Genomic DNA, 18640 nt, shown 5'->3' with positions numbered 1-18640 from the left:
GAGTTAGTGGGTGAGTATATTGAGCGGTTAACCTCAGTTGTTTTGCAGGTTGAAGTAGAAGATCGTTGGGTGTGGATTTTACATTCCTCTTCTTGATACACGGTTAGTAATGCTTATAAATATTTGTCTGAAGTTGACAACATCAAGAATCAAATAACTAATTCTTGTAAAACAAGGTGGATAAAGTGTCAAGATAACAAATTGCACTACAATTGTCAATCTATCCTTACAATAAAAAGAGAGATCTTATTTTGTAGAATTAGTTGAGTCAATTCATGAAGAGAAATGAAGTGCATGTGTGGATTGGCTTTTACAAGTCCCAAAAGCACTTTTAGTGAACTTCATCTTGAAAATTGATTTTTTTTTTCTTGTTTGGATTAGGGGTGTTCGCGGTGCGGTTTGGGCGGTTTTGACAAAAAAATCATCCGAACCGCAAGAGAAAAAATCGTGCGGTTTCGTTTGGTTCGGTTGGCTTTTAAAAAAAAATCCGAACCAAACCAAACCAAACTAATGCGGTTTGGTTCGGCTCGGTTGTTTCGGTTTTTTACAAATATTTTATTGAGCCATAATACACATATAGATGACAACATAATTTTGTATTTAGACATTCATACACTATCAAATAACAACAAAACTCGTCATATTTTGACAATAATTTTCCATTTAATATGTAAAAATTAAATTAGAAAAAAGTGGAATATTAAATATAAAATAATAACATAAAACAATATAAAAAATATTATAATGAAACAAAATAATATAAGAGACAAGAGATTAGTGAAGGTGAAAAAGAAAAAAAAGTGTTGAGAGATTAGAGAAGAAAATGTGTGATAAAAACGAAACTGAAATACGGAACATTTACATAAAAATAGAAGGTGAAAAAGAAAGAATATAAGAGAGTAGAGATTATAGAAGAAGGAGGAAGATGTATGTGGCAAAGAAGGTGCGATAATGTTATTAGAGATTTGAGAAGATCGGGACTAAAATTATATGTGTAAGGATGAGAAAATTGTTGGTAATCATAAGGCTAAGGTATAATAGGTTGAATTTTTGGTTGGATGTGAGTTAAGTAAAATTTAGGTTGTAACATAATGCGGTTTGATTTGGTTTGGTTCGGTTTACAAAATACAAACCGCAAACCGAACCAAACCGTGCGGTTTTGTTAAATGATGACCCAAACTAATCCGAACCAAATGCGGTTTTTTGCGGTTTCGGTTTGGTTTGGTTTGGTTTGCGGTTTTCTATTGGGTTGGTTTGGTTTTGATCACCCCTAGTTTGGATACTTTTCTAAAAATCAATTCTCCTCCTCTAAAAGCAATTCAAATAGAAGCTACAATTCCTAGCTTTTGAGTTTAGTAGAATCAATTCTACATTTATTATATATTATTTGTTACAACTCTTTTAAAATTTCCTTCTTTACTGTCTTTAATTTTCATCAATTACTTCTTTTCTTTTGATTTGTTTTAGAATTTATTACCATTTTGATAATTATACAATTCAAAATCAATTTTTATAAAACTACTCTAACAACATTAATTGATAACAATCACTTCTATATCATTGTATCCAAACATAAATCAATTCTTCTAAACTTCTGTATGTTTGGTTCAGCGATGAAAAAAATTAATTTTGAAAGAATTGATTTTAGTTAAAATTGAGTTTAATATAAAGTGATTTATGTTTAGATATATTCACAATAAAAGTGATTTGTATGAAAATTATTATTTGGATATTTTTATCAAAATTGCTTTTGGATATGTAAATGACGAAAAAAGGCAAAAAAAATTATGAGAGTTATTGATGTTGTTCATTTTAAAGGCAAAAAAGAAAAATTGATGGAAAGTGATAATTGATTTCAAGAAGTTAAAAATTGTAACTTCATAAAAAATCAATTCTGAACCAGGAAAAGCACGGTGACTGCGTTTGAAAATGTCAAACAATTCAGAATTGATTTTAAGGACACAAAATTGATTCTAGTCATTTGTCGACTTTAGTCAAATACTTTTTTTTTATTTCTTTGTACTTGATTTTTTTCAATAAAGTCGACCTATCAAATTCACTACATTGCACTTTTTATCGACTAGAACATTATTTTTTTTTAAAGACAAATAAATCATCTATTGTTGATTTAATTTTTATTTTACTTGATTTTAATTTATAAAAAAGTTTAGTTTTGATCTGATTACAATGAAAACGAAAATAATTTAAAACAAGTTATGTACATAAAAAATATACGAGAAACATGGTACATAAAATTTGAAAAAGAGAGATAACGAATTACTAAAAAACCTAAAATATGTAATTTTAATGAATATTATTAAGACTAGCGTTCAAACGGGCACTCCCGTGCCCGTTTATCCGCTTTTTTAATGCGCACAGCGTCAAAATACACATAGAATTTTTTTGTGTAAAATTTATAATATGCACACTCATGTACTTGGTCTGTCCGCTCTTTTTATCATACACACATAAAAAATTATAAAAATCTCTCCCTCCTTCTAGAAATGTAATAAAAAATATATAAAAAAATTAAAAAATTTCTTCCAAATTATAAGCAGGGCCATGTTGGAGGGGGAGCAGTGCAGATTATCGCACATGATCCAAAAATTTTCACGTTTAAGCTATAACTAAATATGTTCTCATAAAATATTATGACGGATAGATTGTGTTTAACCATGATCTCTAGCGTCCATAATAGGATAGTAGTTCACCCTAAGTACTCCCTTAAACACGATCTCTAGTATCCGAAGTAGGATAATCGTTCACCCGAAGTCCCCTATTAAAAAAGCGGACAAAGGGGTACAAATTTATTCAAATAGTTGATAATAATAAAATTGTATTTGAAACATAAAATTAAAAATAATGAAAGAGTATTAATAATTTAAAAAATTATTATAGAGAAATACCTCTCTCTCCCCCTCCTGTTATCACTCTAGTCGTATTTAACCATTCTATCTCTCTTAGTATCACCGTTATCACTCTAGTCATATTTAACCATTGCCCTCAAACTCATGATGTAAAAAGAGTTTTTGGGCTCGTTTGTCCGTTCAATTTAATATGTACACTTATCAAGATAAAATGTATCTTAATCTAATACTATGTGTGGCTTGAAAAGACATTCCCACAAAAAACGATGGACACAAATTTACATTTACAGAAAATCCTGCACAGTACGTAACAAAACCCTTTATCCAAATTATTTTAAATTTTTGGTTATTGACATTCAATAATTTTTTTATTTCATTTCAACATATAGAGATAATTAATTAAATCTACAGTACATCAAATAGATACATGATAAGACAATAAACTAACTATTTGTAAAATGATTGTAAAAGTATATAGAAAAAATTATTTTAGAAAACGTGTACGTTTGGCAATTTGAGAAAGAAAAAATTATTTTGTAGGTAAATTGACAAAGTGAGAGTCAATTTGTAAAATGATTGTAAAAGTATATAGACATTTTGGAAGAAATATAGCTTACCTTATTTTTTCATTACCTCTCACATGCATTATGCTTTGAAAAATTTATAAAATGTTTTGAAAAAACCAACTCTACAGCAGTTATAAACGTCTATTGGTGGTTACCATAATCCTTTAAAAAAACCGCATATTTATTAACATTTTATTTTTAAATAAATAAATTATTTTGTAAAGGGTAAAATAGGTATGGACATCATGTCTATTTGTTTTCAGAGAAAATCTCTACTCTCTCTGTTAAACGTTCACGAGACCTTGTGCCTCTTCCTCTCTCAAAATGAACATCAATCATAAACGCTCATCGCCATGAATCCTAAACCTAAATTTATTAATTATTTAATCAATCGGTCATCACTAAATAAATAATTGATGTATTTTAATGTGAAAGAAATAATCTAACATGATTGTTTGCTTTTAAATCAAATAATCAAACATTTAAATTACATTCAAATGAAATGTATTAACCGAGTCCATTGCTTCTTCATAAAGGAAAATAAAAGAGACAATTGTGTTAAATAATAATTTAGTATGTAGTATTTTGAATTTTCTTGAAAAAAATGAATTCAATTTTTTTCATATTAACAAATCAGAATTAAAACAACTTTACATTTCCAAACACAATACCTTATAAAATATATCAAAACAACTGTAATTCAATTTAAGAATACAAAGCAGGTCCTAACAATATTGTAAACCGTATGACAACATTTTTTTTTAAATGAATGAATGATGGTTCACCATCCTTGCCCACCACATGGTTGCCATCATATTTTTTATTTAAAACTCTCCATTAAAATCTGGATGAAACAACCATAAAAATAAATTTCTCAAAAGAATCTTAAAAAAAGTTATATAAAAAAAAAGGACAAAACTGAAATAATAACCTTTTATCTCATATGCACATTTCTCTACATCTCTCTATATAAATGTTGTTGATCCTATAATGAGAGACATTAACACTTTCTAAAAATAATAACCAGAATTAGGGGTGGCAAAACGGGCCGGGGCCCGTCGGGCCGCCCGCGCACCCGCCAAAAAATGGCGGGTTGGGTTGGGTTGGGATTTTAGGCTCGCCGCTCGCCAAAGCCCGCCCCGCCAAAACCCGCCGCCCGCCATACCCGTCCCGCCAAAGTCCGCCGCTCGCCAAAACCCGCTCCTCCTCCAAAACTCACTCTTTTTTTAGTTAATTCTAGTAATTGCAATTCTTGATGGTTTATTTTATATATTTATTTATAAATATATGTAATATTTTTTAGAGTAAATTTGTTAAAAAATTACTTTTAAAAAATTGTTTTAAAAAATAAGTGAAAAGTTTAATTAAAAGGTAAAAAAACATATTAATCTATTAAAAAAATATAAATAAAAATAGGCGGGTAAGCCCGCCGCCCGCCAACCCGCCATCTTGGCGGGGCGGGCATAATTTTGATGCCCATTTTACTTGTCGGGCATGCCCGCCCCGCTCGTTTTTTGGCGGGCATAAGACGGGGCGGACGGCGGGCGGGGCGGGCGGCCCGTTTTGCCACCCTTAACCAGAATCAATGAAAATATCTGAAAGAAAAAAAAAACTCTGTTAAAAAGAATTAAGAATTTAATAGCAACAACATTGGTCATTAAAACTTCGGAAAGGTTGAAGATTCATCTCCTTCTAAAATCAAATGAAAATAGAAAAAAAAAAGTTACAAAAGAACATTCTACCCCTGCTTTAAATTGAAAGAGCAAATTGTAAGTCTGTAAAATGTAAATTTTATTATGAGGAGAGAAAATATAAAAATTAAAGTGAAAACTTAACAACAATTCAATTTCAAAAATTCAAACACGACATACAAAAATCATTTCTCCAAAACATAATCGAGAGAAATATCGCAATACTGTTGCTAGTATCGATGTTGCGTTTGGTCGGTGTTACCGCGAGGATTGACCACCATAGTTTCGGTTTCCCTCTCAATATAGTCGCTTCCTTGTTGTTGTTGAACGCTTCCCTATCTCTATTTTTCTTAAAAAGCTTGCACAATTCATCATACAATAATTTATTTCAACTCTCTTTATTTCTGGTTGTGATTGAAAATTGGAATTTGAAATAGAATTGTGGTGGTAAATATTTATTTAGTGTTGAAGTTCATGTTTGACATTACTGTGGCAAATAACAAATTTGATAGAATGAAAAATACAGTTTTCAAGTCAAGACAAAATGAATTTTAAAGATGATGGCCCTTCTTCTCATAGCAAAATAACTAATGTTTCCTAAGGACACACATTACGACATATATATTGTTCTCTTTTATTATTTGAGGGAAGTTACATAACGATGTATGTCGGTTATAACTTGATAGCAGTTACATTTTCTCAACGTAAAATGGAACAGATGTATAGGAAGTTCCCGTGTGACAGTGGGTTTACAGTTACAATTACTTAGTGTGTTGTTTTTGAAAAATTTGTAATTAATAAAGGGTATTTTTGGAAAGGAAAAAGGGCCAGACCAAAAACACATATCCTCTTTATATATTGTTATAGATTAAATGGATTAAAAGTTGAATAGAATAAGAAGAAATTTGATTTCTTTCTAGACATTAAGGAGAATGAATACGACAGTTAATGAAAAGTGGTATTGGTATAAATTAGAATATGGTAAAAATCATTTGTTAAGGGACTTGCCACAAAATTTGTAGCGATAAGAGATGAGTTTATACAGACACAATATTCGGGAATCATTTGCTTAGTTTGATTAACAAACATACCCTTAATACTTTGGTTTGGGTTCATGAGAGCGTAACTGTTAGATGAAGTTTTCCACATCATGTTATCTTAGAAAGAGGAGAAAAATATCTTTGGGGATATTGCGAGCTTTAGAAGAAATATATTTTGCTAAAGACCGGTCGAAGTCACCCTTATGCGCGAGGGAAATGTTGGATGAGACTTAGAAATATTTTCTAAGTTTTATATAAGTTCGATGAATAAGATGTGGCATTCGATGAAAGTTTTTCATTTGAATAAGGAATAGCTGATTTTCGTCCTTATCCTATTTCAATAGAAGACACATGGAACTTCAGGGTGAAAGGAAGACATGTCGAGCGAAACGTGTCATGTTTTGAGCGAAAGGTCGTTGAAAACGGTTATTTCGATTTAGTATATATAGGAGCCTTAGTGTTAGGATTCCGAGTGTTCATTCATTTGTACAAAATCTCATATAAACTCAAAGGATCTGCGTTATTGAGAAAAGAGTATCCTGAAAAATGTACGTGTAAACACAATCTTTTATTCAGTTTACAATTTATCATTTCCAGAATTTACTTACTTCTTGCAAATTACTTTTAACTGCTTTTAGTGCTCTTCTTTACAAGTTTTGTAGAGTTACGTAAATATTAACTTAGATTAAGACAAATAATACATAGAATTATGAGTGCCGTCGAAGTATTCTTAACTTCAAAGAACAAAGTTTAAAATAAAAACACATGTCCTAGGATCAATCCAGTCGATCATGTGAGTAATCAAAAACTTTTATTTTGGAGGACTAGTGCTTGTTTACCAAATTTCAAGGTAAATAGTAACTTATATGCACACAATTAATATGAAGAGCTATCAATATGGGATACCCGGCCCTAAACGGGCCGCCCCTGGCGGGTCTTGGGCTTTTCAGGGCTGGGCCAAAAAGGCATGTATAATATGGGCTCGAGATTTACTACCCGAGCCCAGTCCTAAATGGGCTTCGGGCTACCCAGCACTAAATGAGCCTTTTTATTTAAAAAAAATTAAAATTAAAATTCCATAAATATTTATTAAAAATAAAATTAAAAATTATGTTATTTTAAACATAATATATTTTTAAGTACTATACTATCTCTTATAAATACTATAATGTGTTTCTAAATACAATATATGTCTAAATTGTATAAAATAATACTTGAATATTTATTATAAGAGAAAAACTAATATAATACGATGAAAAAATGTTGATTATATTAATGTATAATGTTTAAAGAGAAAGATTGAATAAAACTGAGATAAAATTTAGTGAAGTAAGAAGAATCAATATGCTATTTTGGAGTAAGATAATATAAATATTAATATATTTTTTAAAAATTTATAATTACGCGGGCCTAATGGGCTACCCACGGCTCATATGGGCTAGCCCTAATGGGTAGCGGGTTTTTCAGGGCTGGGCTAAAAAGGCCCTGAAAAATATGGGCTTTAATTTTAAAGCCCAAGTTCTATAATTTTTCGGGCCTGGTGGGCCGGTCCATATGGGCTAACCCATTTTGACAGCTCTAAATATGACTATTGAAAGAAGTAGCATGATTAGCCAATCTTTGAGCATTCTTTCAGTCACCAAATTGACAAGCCATATAATTAAAAGTCACAATTATTTATGGAAATTTCTTTATACACCCATGTACATACTTACAGATCCTCGGTAAAAAAAAAGAGAGGCTATTTCGGAGATGCATCTTCGAAATCACTTTAAAATAAAAAAAAAAGAAGATGTCTTTGGATATGCATATCTGAAATCACCATTTTTTTTTAAAAAAAAAGGTTATTTCGAAGATGCATCTCCGAAGTATTTTGGGGTTTTACTAAAAAAAAATAGTCACCACCACTTCTCACATTCTTTTCAAAACACAAATTTTCTTCTTAAAACCCGTTGCTACCAAGTTCCTGACAAGGCGCAACTTCCATTCAACCTCCATTCAAGGCTCAAAGTTTCATTCAAGTGGTACTCAAAGCTTACAAAAATTGTAAGTTTCTACAACTTTCAACTCTAGCTTGAAATATTATTAGGACTGTTAGAAATTAGGCTAATGGTGTAGTTTGAAGTTATTGATGCTCAATGATAGTGTTTGTATGATAAAAAATGGATTTTGTATGAGTTAGGTCAAGAAATGGAAACTGTAAAAAATGGTTGTCGCAGGTAATTTCGAAAGTGCATCTCCGAAAACACCTCTAACCAGTTTCAGACATGCACTTCAGAAATTGGCTCTGAACTTTTTGTTTCTTCTAATTTTCACCTGTATGTTCACTTATTTTCACTTTGCTTGCACCTTTGTGCTAGTATACTTGATCTTCTTAGGACTTGTTTTTAATCTCACCATGCTTGTACGACATATATATGTTTAATTTTCAATTCATTGAGTGATCTTTTTAATTTGTTTAGGAAAATGAATGACAATGCACCGACATATCGGCTTAGACATGAGAGGCAAACACAAACAACCTCAGCTCAGTGCAAGAGAGCCGCGCAATAAAGAGTGACTCGAGGACGGGGACGATTCCGAGTCACAGTCCAAATGGATGAGGCGCCTGCAAGATCCTCATCTGCACCAAGGAGTCTGCTCTCTCAGGCGTCTTCCTCTTGTGAGGTTAGTCGGGAGGAGGAGGTGGAAGAGGAGGTACATGAGGAGGAGGTACCTGAGGTTCACCCTGAGCAAGTCGATGATGCCCAGGACGATTACTCAGGACGCCGAGGATGGCAGCGTCCCGGGAGGGCCTTCAAACACGTCCATCTTGATATACTATCGTGACCATGCTACTCGACATATTTGGGACGGCGAGGTTGACTTTTTTATTCCACTTTCTAGTTTAACCATTTTAATTTCAAATAGTTGAAATGAATTCAAACGGTTTAACTAACATTGTTGTTTTCTTGTTGTGATAGGAACAGGCGGCCATAAAATTCGTGAGCCATTCATGGAAAATATTTGATCTATTTAAACCACAGGTTCAGTGGTTTAATGATATTGTAGCTAGATCTGGACTTGGCGGGTTATGCATGACTGGATATAGTATAATTAGCCATGACATGCAGGGGGAATTTGCCGAAAGGTGACACAAGGAGACGTCGTCTTTCCACTTTCCTGTTGGGGAGTTGACAATTACACTACACGACGTTGCATGTCTACTCCACCTGCCCATCAGAGAGAGGTTATTGGACCATTCCTAGATACAGCGGGTTGAGGCCATCGAGTTGATTAAATATTTGGGATTGCCTATTGGTGGATATTCAAGGAAGTTTAAGTTTTTATATCCTCTGATTGACTGGATTAAAAGAAGGTTGTCAGAGTGAAAGAGTCGCTTTCTCTCTATGTACTGTCATCAATTTCGGTCTACTTTCTTTCCTTCTTCAAGGCGCTCTCAGGTATCATATATTATCTTGAATCAATTTTTAATGCAATTTTTTTAGTGGATCAATTGGGATACAGTTTTTTTTTGCAACAACCAAAGAAATAGATATATTAAACCACATTCTAAGCACAAGTGATGCTACAGAATGTTAACCGACAATAGTTACAAAAGGTGAAATGCTTCTCTAGTTTAAAACGAATACAAAAGAAGCAAACACTCCATTACATTTTAAAAGCACCAAGACAGCAAGATAAATAAACAAAAGTAGCAAACAACTACTGCATCACGAACATGACAGAAGTAGCGAACACAGCAAAACCAAAAAAATTGCTCTAAAAGCACACAAATAAACTCTAACATTGTGAAAAGATTTCTTGATATTGTTAAACATCGAAATGCTTTGAGCATGCCAGGGGCTATAACCAACAACCATCCAGTCGTACATAAGGGAGGGTGTCAGTTTCGTTGATGGAGGGTGGTTGCTTGATAACATTGATCAAATAATAGGACATATGTCTTCTACTTTGTTTTGGATAGATCCTTAGCTTGATGGTATGCTTTTTAAGGTGAGATTCATTAGGTTGTTTGATTTACCAGAGAATAATAGGGCGACAATATTAGAAATGAGCGAATTGGGGTGGGGGAGAATGGTGAGGCGTTGAAGTGGTGTGTGAAGTTTCTTGCTTGGTAGGAGGAGTTAGTGTGAGAGTGTATTGAGCGATTAACCTCAGTTGTTTTGCAGGTGGAAGTAGAAGATTTTTGGGTGAGGACTTTACATCCCTTTTCTTGCTACACAGTTAGCAGTTCTTATAAGAATTTCTCTGAAGTTGACGACATCAAGAATCAGACTAACTCCCAATTTTATGTTTGAATACTATGTTGCTTTAAGCGTCTATTTTTTCTTGCGATTGTTACTGAATCATATTCTGACAAAGGACAATCTGGCTAGGCGACAAATTTTTGTCACGGACGATCAAAGACGCGTGAGAAATTGTGGCATGGATTAAGACAAAGATCATTTATTTTTAACGTACATGTGATTTTTGTGGTGTGTTGTGGACTATTATTTTTAATTAGTTAGGGTTCTCAATGGCATCCCAAGGAAAGGATTTTGACTATTTTTTGTAGTTTGGAGGTCTTGTGGGTTTTCGAAAAATGGTTAGTTGGCTTTTAACACTATTTGATTTGTTTTGGTTTAGGTTATTTGGAAAGAGCAAAATAGGCGTATTTTTCATAGTAAAACAGATCAGTTGTTGACATTATCTGAAATGGTAAAGCTTTAATGGTTAAAGTCAACATATGTTACTTTCGATTATGATTACCAATTCCGGAGGATAAATCCTATAACTTGTTTATCAATAGTTATGTAGTCCGCTGTTTTCATTTTCTTCCCAGAATTTTGGATTCCTTCTTGTTATTTTTGATACATCTTGTACTGCATTGACTTGTTTTATTCATTAATGTGTGGGTGTGTGTGTGTGTGTGTGTATATATATATAAATATATATATATATAAATATATATATATATATATATATATATATATATATATATATATATATATATCATTTTGGCTTTTACAAAAAAAATTAAATATACATCATTAAAATTTAAAATAAGTCCAAATCAAATAAAATTCAAAAAAATATATTTCAAAAATGAATTTTATGAAAAACTATTCAATTTTTTTTAATAAAGGTAAATTATTGAATAAAAAAGAAAAAACAAAGAGGTTAGAGGGTGATAAGTGTCAATTTGTAGTGTTTTTGTATATATAGTTTTGTGGCACTTATCATATTTTTGTTGTATTTCCGTTGAATAATCCCAACTTGGTGTATAAATACGTTTAGTTTGTTTATATATTTGTGTTTTGATTCATTTATGTACCGACTAATAGTTTTTCATTCATTTTGTAGGTATTTGAGCATGTGTGGAGCATTGAGGAATAAAGTCTCAAGGATGCATTTTGGGTCAACAAAGAAATAAGGAAAAGAAAGAAAGTCAATGGAATGAAGAAAAGAAGAAGTTGCAAACTGGTGTCGGTCACTGGGCAAAGCTCTCATTCACCGGGCGAATCTGCTGCTTCTGGTGTGAATTGTCGAGCGAAGCACTCCTTCGTCGAGCGAACGTGAAGATGAAAATTTCCCTTGGCTACGGACTTGGTTCTCCTTAGTATCGCCAGGCGAGTGAATAAGGATTCGCCGGGTGAAGCTTCCCTTCGCTGGGCGAATGCAAATATTTTTGCCAACTTATGGATGTGGCGTAGTTGTGTGGCCAGAAATAAAGGTTTCGCCGGGCGAACGCGTCGAGACAAATTTTGTATATATATTTCATTTTCATTTAATTTTTTAGGGTTATGTTGTTTGGGGGGTGATTTTTGTTCTCTCAACTTCATCAACCTCATTCCTTTGTTAGATTAGCTTAGAAAACAACTTAGGGTCTTGCATTTGGTGATTCAGAGGTGGATTGCTCATTAACCGACGCTGACAACCCGAAAGATTTGTGGTTTTTCTCTCATACTCTCTATGTATTTCTCCTAGTTGGGGTTTGTATATATATTTAATTTAAACTCATGTATATTTGTCGCCCATGGCATTTTATAAAATCTACTTTACAAATCTGTGTTGATTGTTGTCTTAGATTTTTACTCTGTGCTCGAGGTTTAAGTTGTTATAGACATATACTACTCGAGTCCTTATCTAGGATGATTATGTGTTAGTTGATGGATTCTAGAGATAGATTTAGAGCTAAAAAACTTTATGGGTTTTGGAGCTTAACACTTTCGTGTTAGTTGTGTCGGTTGAGAGATCGTCGATACAAATGATATGGATGTCTGCTGTGTTGTTGAGGTTGGCTGAGAGATCGTTGCCTAGATGATATAGTAGTTCTCTTTATTTTGGGTTAGAAATGACTTAGGGTTTGAGCGACACTGGATGATACTGACGAGTATTGTAGGTTGAGTATAACTGGTCGATAAGTTTAAGTTTGTGAGAAGTAGATTATATGCATGCTTGATAAGTCTCTTCTCTCTGAAGAATGAATTCTTTTTGTGTTAATATTTACACTTCCATTTTTATGCCTTAACCATTCAAATCTAAAATCATAATTTTGGAAATCGTTGAACGACGGTTCAATGCACTAGTCCCTGTGGAGACGATAATTTCTCGGATAAATATTGCCAAAACTTTTGTTGCTTATCACTTTACTGCTTTAACAGAGAGACATAAAACTTAATCTATCATTTAGCTAACAAAAATAATAGTTGGATATGTCTAACCTATCTTTAAAAAAACTTTCAATACTCAAATAAGAAGTGAGTCTCATCAAGTATCATAATCAACAACAAAAAATTAACATGAGCTAATTTATTTGCACATGTATTTTTCTCTCTGAAAATATTAAATATCTTGAATCAAAAGAAACCTATGGTATGCAAAGTTTTCTACCATTTAATTAAAAGATGTCAAGGGACAATATTCATATTTGTAAAATGCATGAATGACCAACATTGAATTTAAAATACCTTCAAATTTAAGTGATTTTTTGAAATTTTAATATCTAAAAAAAAACTATAGTAAAAGGAAGAAATAAATAAAAATAACATTTTATGAAAAAAGTATTTAAACAAACTTTTCAAAAACATTTCTTTGTAAAAATTAAATAAAAATATGTAATACTATGAATTCAAGAACCTTAGAAGACTCGTCATCAACTTCATGAGACTCTTTTGAAGAAGAAGAAGAAGAGGAAGAAGTAAAATCAACCCCCGTGGTTTCCTTTGAAAGAACAATTTCCATAGATGAACGGTATTATGAAGAATCATCATCTGATAATGAAGAAACCTCATCTAGGAGAATATTTGCCTCAAACAACATATATGACAAAGAAGTTTTGCCCGGTAGAATCTTTTAAAAAAGAAATGATAGAACAACTTCATCAAGAAAATAAGATGAAGACTCATACAAGATTTTCTTCAACAACATCCCAAGTAACACTTTTTAGATTCATATGAGGAATCTCTTGAGGAATCATTAAAGACGTCTGAAGAGGATGAACATTTTTGTTTGAAAGTCTTAGACGAAGATGGTTGTGAGGATGAACAACTTTAATTTACAAGAAATTAGTTAAGTTAAACACTAAGTTAATTTATGAACATGATAAATTGGAAAAGAATATCTTAGAACTTAAAGAGTATATTGAGTTTATGCAAAATAGCAATCAAACTCTAGGATATGAAATCGCTGATAACCAATATAAGAATTGTTAGACTTGTGTCTCAATGAAGAAAGAAGTTAAGAATTTGTATGAAATCATAGGTAAATTTACTAAGGGGAAAGAAAATATTCATTTGATTTTATCAAATTAAAGGCCTTCCTTTGATAAAAATGGAGTATATTTTAACTCAGATAGATCATTTGGAAAGATATATTAAAAAAGGAAAAAAAAAATAAATCATCTTATTTATAAGTATTCTTTCTATAATAAGCTTGGTCATTTAGAGCCTTTTTATATGATAAATTAAAAAGGTCTAAAGAGAATAAATCTAGACCTTTTAGGGCCACTAACACAAAAGAACCCAAAAAGATATAGGTACCAAAGGTGAAAATATGATTCTCTTTTGTAGGGATTGCTTTACAGCATTGAAGGTGCTTATTTAGAATTTAACAAAGTTGTGCAAAGCATGTGTATATTATAACTATACAAGAAAAGTTGGGTCCTTATTGATAATCCTTTATTGATCAAAGTGTCTGTTGGCATCGATGGTGATGTTCAACAATTGTATGTTAAAGCAACGATGTTGGTGCTCAACTATGTTGTTGTTAGCATTGCTGGTAAGGCTCAATAGTGTGTTCGTTGGCTTCGATGGTGATGGCATTCAATAATAGTTGATAATCCTCTATTGATAAAGGTGTCTGTTAGAGTCAGTGGTGATGTTTAACAATTGTATACTAAAGCATCGATGTTGGTACTCAACTGTGTTGTTGTTAGTATTGATGGTAATATTCAATAGTATGTCCGTTAGCATCAATGGTGTTTTTAAACAATTTGTCACTACAGAAAATAACTCTTTTAACCTCAGACGTGAAATGAGTTTTACCTCGGTTGAAGTAGCGAGGTAACGAAGTTGGTGTATGTGCAGGCTAAATTGACTGGTAAGCAGAAGATTGCATATCAAGTGCGACCGGATGGTATGCTGAAAATTGCATCTCAAGTACGACCGCAGATGGTTGTTGGTTATAGCCCCTGGCGTGCTCAAAGCATTTCGATGTTTAACAATTTCAAGAAATCTTTTCACAATGTTGGAGTTTATCTGTGTGCTTTTAGAGCAATTTTTTTTGGTTTTGCTGTGTTCGCTACTTCTGTCATGTTCGTGTTGCAGTAGCTGTTTGCCACTTATGTTTATTTGTCTTGTTGTCTTGGTGCTTTTCAAATGTAATGGATTGTTTGCTTCTTTTGTATTGGTTGTAAACTAGAGAAGCATTCCACCTTTTGTAACTATTGTTGGTTAACATTTTGTAGCATCACTTGTGCTTAGAATGTGTTTTAATATATCTATTTCTTTGGTTGTTGCAATAAAAATTAGTATCCCAATTGATCCACCAAAAAATTGCATTAAAAATTGAATCAAGAGAATATATGATACCTGAGAGCGCCTTGAAGAAAGAAAGAAAGTAGACCGGAATGGAAGACAGTATATAGAGAGAAAACAGCTCTTTCACTCTAACAACCTTCTTTTAATCCGATCAATTAGAGGATATCAAAAATTAAACTTCCTAGAATCTCCACCAATAGGTAGTCCCAAATATTTTTATAAAAAAAATAAAAATAACCGTACTTACAGTTCATAACCCTCATTATCTCAAACAACTAAGATTCAAAGACGTTGACCCCAAACAACATATTTTTATTAAAATTAACTTTTAAGTCCAAAATAGCTTTAAAAAGAATCAGCACTGCCTTCAAAACTTAACCTTTTAATCTATAAAAAAATAGTTTTAGTATTTTAAATATTTTTTATATAAAATCATTTTTAAATCATAAAAGAAAAATCAATTTTTTGAAATAAAAAATAAAACCTTATTAGTACAATTGATCATCCTATAATTCAAAATACACTGCAGATCAATTTATGTGGATATGATTTATTTTATTTTAGACAGTGTTATTTCCATTATTTATATTCATTCTCTATCTATATAATTGATTTGCCATTAAAAAAAGGCTAACTGATGTTTACTTCATATAATATAATATGATATTTACTTCATATAATATAATATGATTATTTTATTGTAGTTTGTTATGTTAGTGAAGTTTCTGATTGATAAGCTAATACTGAAGTTATACGATGCCACATTCAGTATTATGTCACAACGTTCTAGCCATTTTTCAGGATAAAAACAAAATATGCGTTTGCCGGGAGTCGAACCCGGGTCTATTGCTTGGAAGGCAATTATCCTAACCGTTGGACTACAAACGCTCGGATGGATGGCTTTTTTTCTGAAAGATTACTGTTCCTAAACTATTCATAAATTGACAAGAAAGAATTATAAGATCATGCCACTCAAAAGTGCTTTTTACACCTCACTATTATTTGTAAGATATTCAACCATTCTCATTTTTTTCTCTTTTTCTTTTTACTTTCACATATAATTGTTTCTTCGTTTTTATTACACTAACGTGTAATTTATTAACATTGTTTATTTTGTGTAATTCAAATTCATGGTTTAGTTAACACTATGTATTTTAATATTTTCTTATTAGTTAATATCAGAGTAGAGTCCATTATATATGATAAATTGTTTTTTTTAATAAACTAAATAAATTAACAAACGATCTCTTAAATTATAACTAATTTTTTATTTTTGTTTTCAACCATTTTCAAATAAGAATTTAAACTATCAAAATATTATCCAATATCGAATGACACTCCCTAACTTTTTAAAAAACTCAAGTGATTATCGAATTTAACACTGAAAAATTAAGTTGTGTTAATTTTCAATGATTCAGAGGCTTGTGTAAGGAGGACCTAAATGCAGCAGGCACGCCCCTTTGCTTGCCATGTCTACCCCCTGCATAAAGCCCTTTTCAATTGTTCTCTCAATTATATTAGTCCTTCTAGAAGTAATTGTGTCGTCTCGTCCTGTGTAAAGAAATATGAACTACATAATTTTTTAAAAATCTACAATAAACATGGCTTTATCATAATATTTGAAAAATCCGGTTACCAACAACCTTGTTATCAAAAATGTTGAAATATATTGTACGCGTATATCAATTTTTACCAGACATTTAAAAAAATGCCTATAAAATTCATATTCCCTTATCAGATTTTTCAAAAACTCCTGTATAATTGAATGTAAAATATGAGTTTTTACACGACATTTCGAAAATGCAGGTAAAAATCATGATTTTCCTTAGAATGCGGTAAGAATCTTAAATTTTCAGTAAAAATTCAAAGATTTTGACAAAACAAAGGGACTTACTTGTAAAAATCCTGTAGAAGGCTCGAAAAATGCGGTATATTGCAAAACTTTTGTGAAAGGTCTGAAATTTTACAAATGATATATGATTTTTAATTTTATTTAGGCCAAATGGTATTATTGTAAAAAAAAATGTGGGGGGTGCTCGAGAAAACTTTGAGGATGTCAGTAGAAAATCTCGAATGAATGTTAGCTTCTTTATAAAAAAAACGGAAGTTATTCCTAACTATTTAATAATTGTTGTCCACAAACCTATTAAATAGCTTATAATATATATGAAGACATAAGTAAATAAGGAGAATCTAGTCTACTTTACAATTGAGATAGAGTGACACATCCACTAACTAAGATTCAACCACATGACACAAAAAGGGCACTAAGGTGCATATGAACCACAAAGGGACCTACTTATAGTCCCTTAGTTGACCGTCTCGAACCATTTTGAATAGGTCCATCTGACTTAGGTTCATGTCTGGATAGAAGAAGACTATATAGTCCTTCTCCCTCCAAAAGTACTGATCAGGAGTGGCCATCTTTCATCCTTGAGAGATAATATATCTTCCTTAAGATGTTTTATGGAGTTGTGAGATATTTCAAGGGATCCCTTCAAACATGTCCCCTCCTTAGAAAAATATCTTGCTTCTAAAGCCACCTTTTTAGGAGGTCCTTCAAATCATTTTACTCATTTACCAAGGTTGTCACCGCCCTCTAACGCTCTTGAAGACGCCCTGTGACAAAAGCAAGTTAGGATTTCAACTCACCAGTCGCTTGAATATGCTTCTCCCACCGGGCTCTCTCCAGCAAGAGACATCTCAGCATTTATATTTTTAAAAGTCTCGTCAACTCAGAAAGAACCTTATTTAGAAGTGCCTAATAATCACAGGGGAAATTTTCTTGAAAAGGAAAGTTATCTTACAAAGCAATATACTCGGGATTTAGCATGAATACTAGATTAGAAAAAAAACAAATATTCAACTAACAAATTTACATATATGCATTGTTATATAAAGATCCTGGAATACAAATACATCGGGAAGAAACCCACGAAAAAATGGTCTATTGATCTTTGATGGAAACCACATTCTCGTCCTCTATTGTCTAGTCTAGGCGAACTCGTTCCCTTGAAACACACAAAGGAGGATAGAAATGCAAAGTTAAGACAATCATCCACAACCTAATCAAACTCCTTAGTCAGAGTAAGATTCTCAATGCATAGGTTCTGAAGGTTTTCTTGAGCCTCCTTCAGAGATGCCTCAAGTTACGCTACCCTGTTTTAGAAGGATCTTGTCCCCAGCAAGGGCAACCTCAGTTGCAGATAATAATTCTTGAATAAAAATAATAACTTTATTCTTTTTTAATAGTTCTCCCACGATTAGCTTCACCTTTTCAACCAACTTACCAAGAGACTCAAAAGCGCTAATGGCGGTTTCCATCTCCAAGAAGGAAATGGAAGCCCTTCTAAGATCTTTAAGGTATCGTTCATGCTCAATGGTAAGAGCTCACGCAAATTACTAGATAACTTCTTTCTCCTTTCGAAGTTGATCAGATACAAAGACTTCACC

The 18640-nt window shown here is 32.2% G+C and overlaps 1 non-coding gene across 1 annotated transcript; it reads right to left on the bottom strand.

Annotated features, from left to right (window-relative positions):
* Nucleotides 1–16003: 16003 nt before the first annotated feature.
* TRNAG-UCC (transfer RNA glycine (anticodon UCC)) lies at nucleotides 16004–16075 on the bottom strand. Its single transcript has one exon. It is a non-coding gene; the product is annotated as a tRNA-Gly (tRNA).
* Between the last annotated feature and the right edge of the window lie 2565 nt (nucleotides 16076–18640).

Source organism: Vicia villosa, linkage group LG5 (genome assembly GCF_029867415.1).
Source record: "Vicia villosa cultivar HV-30 ecotype Madison, WI linkage group LG5, Vvil1.0, whole genome shotgun sequence".
NCBI classification, from domain to species: Eukaryota; Viridiplantae; Streptophyta; class Magnoliopsida; order Fabales; family Fabaceae; genus Vicia; species Vicia villosa.
Note: the sequence above shows the minus strand (reverse complement) of the source record. Positions and strands in the feature narration are given on the sequence as shown.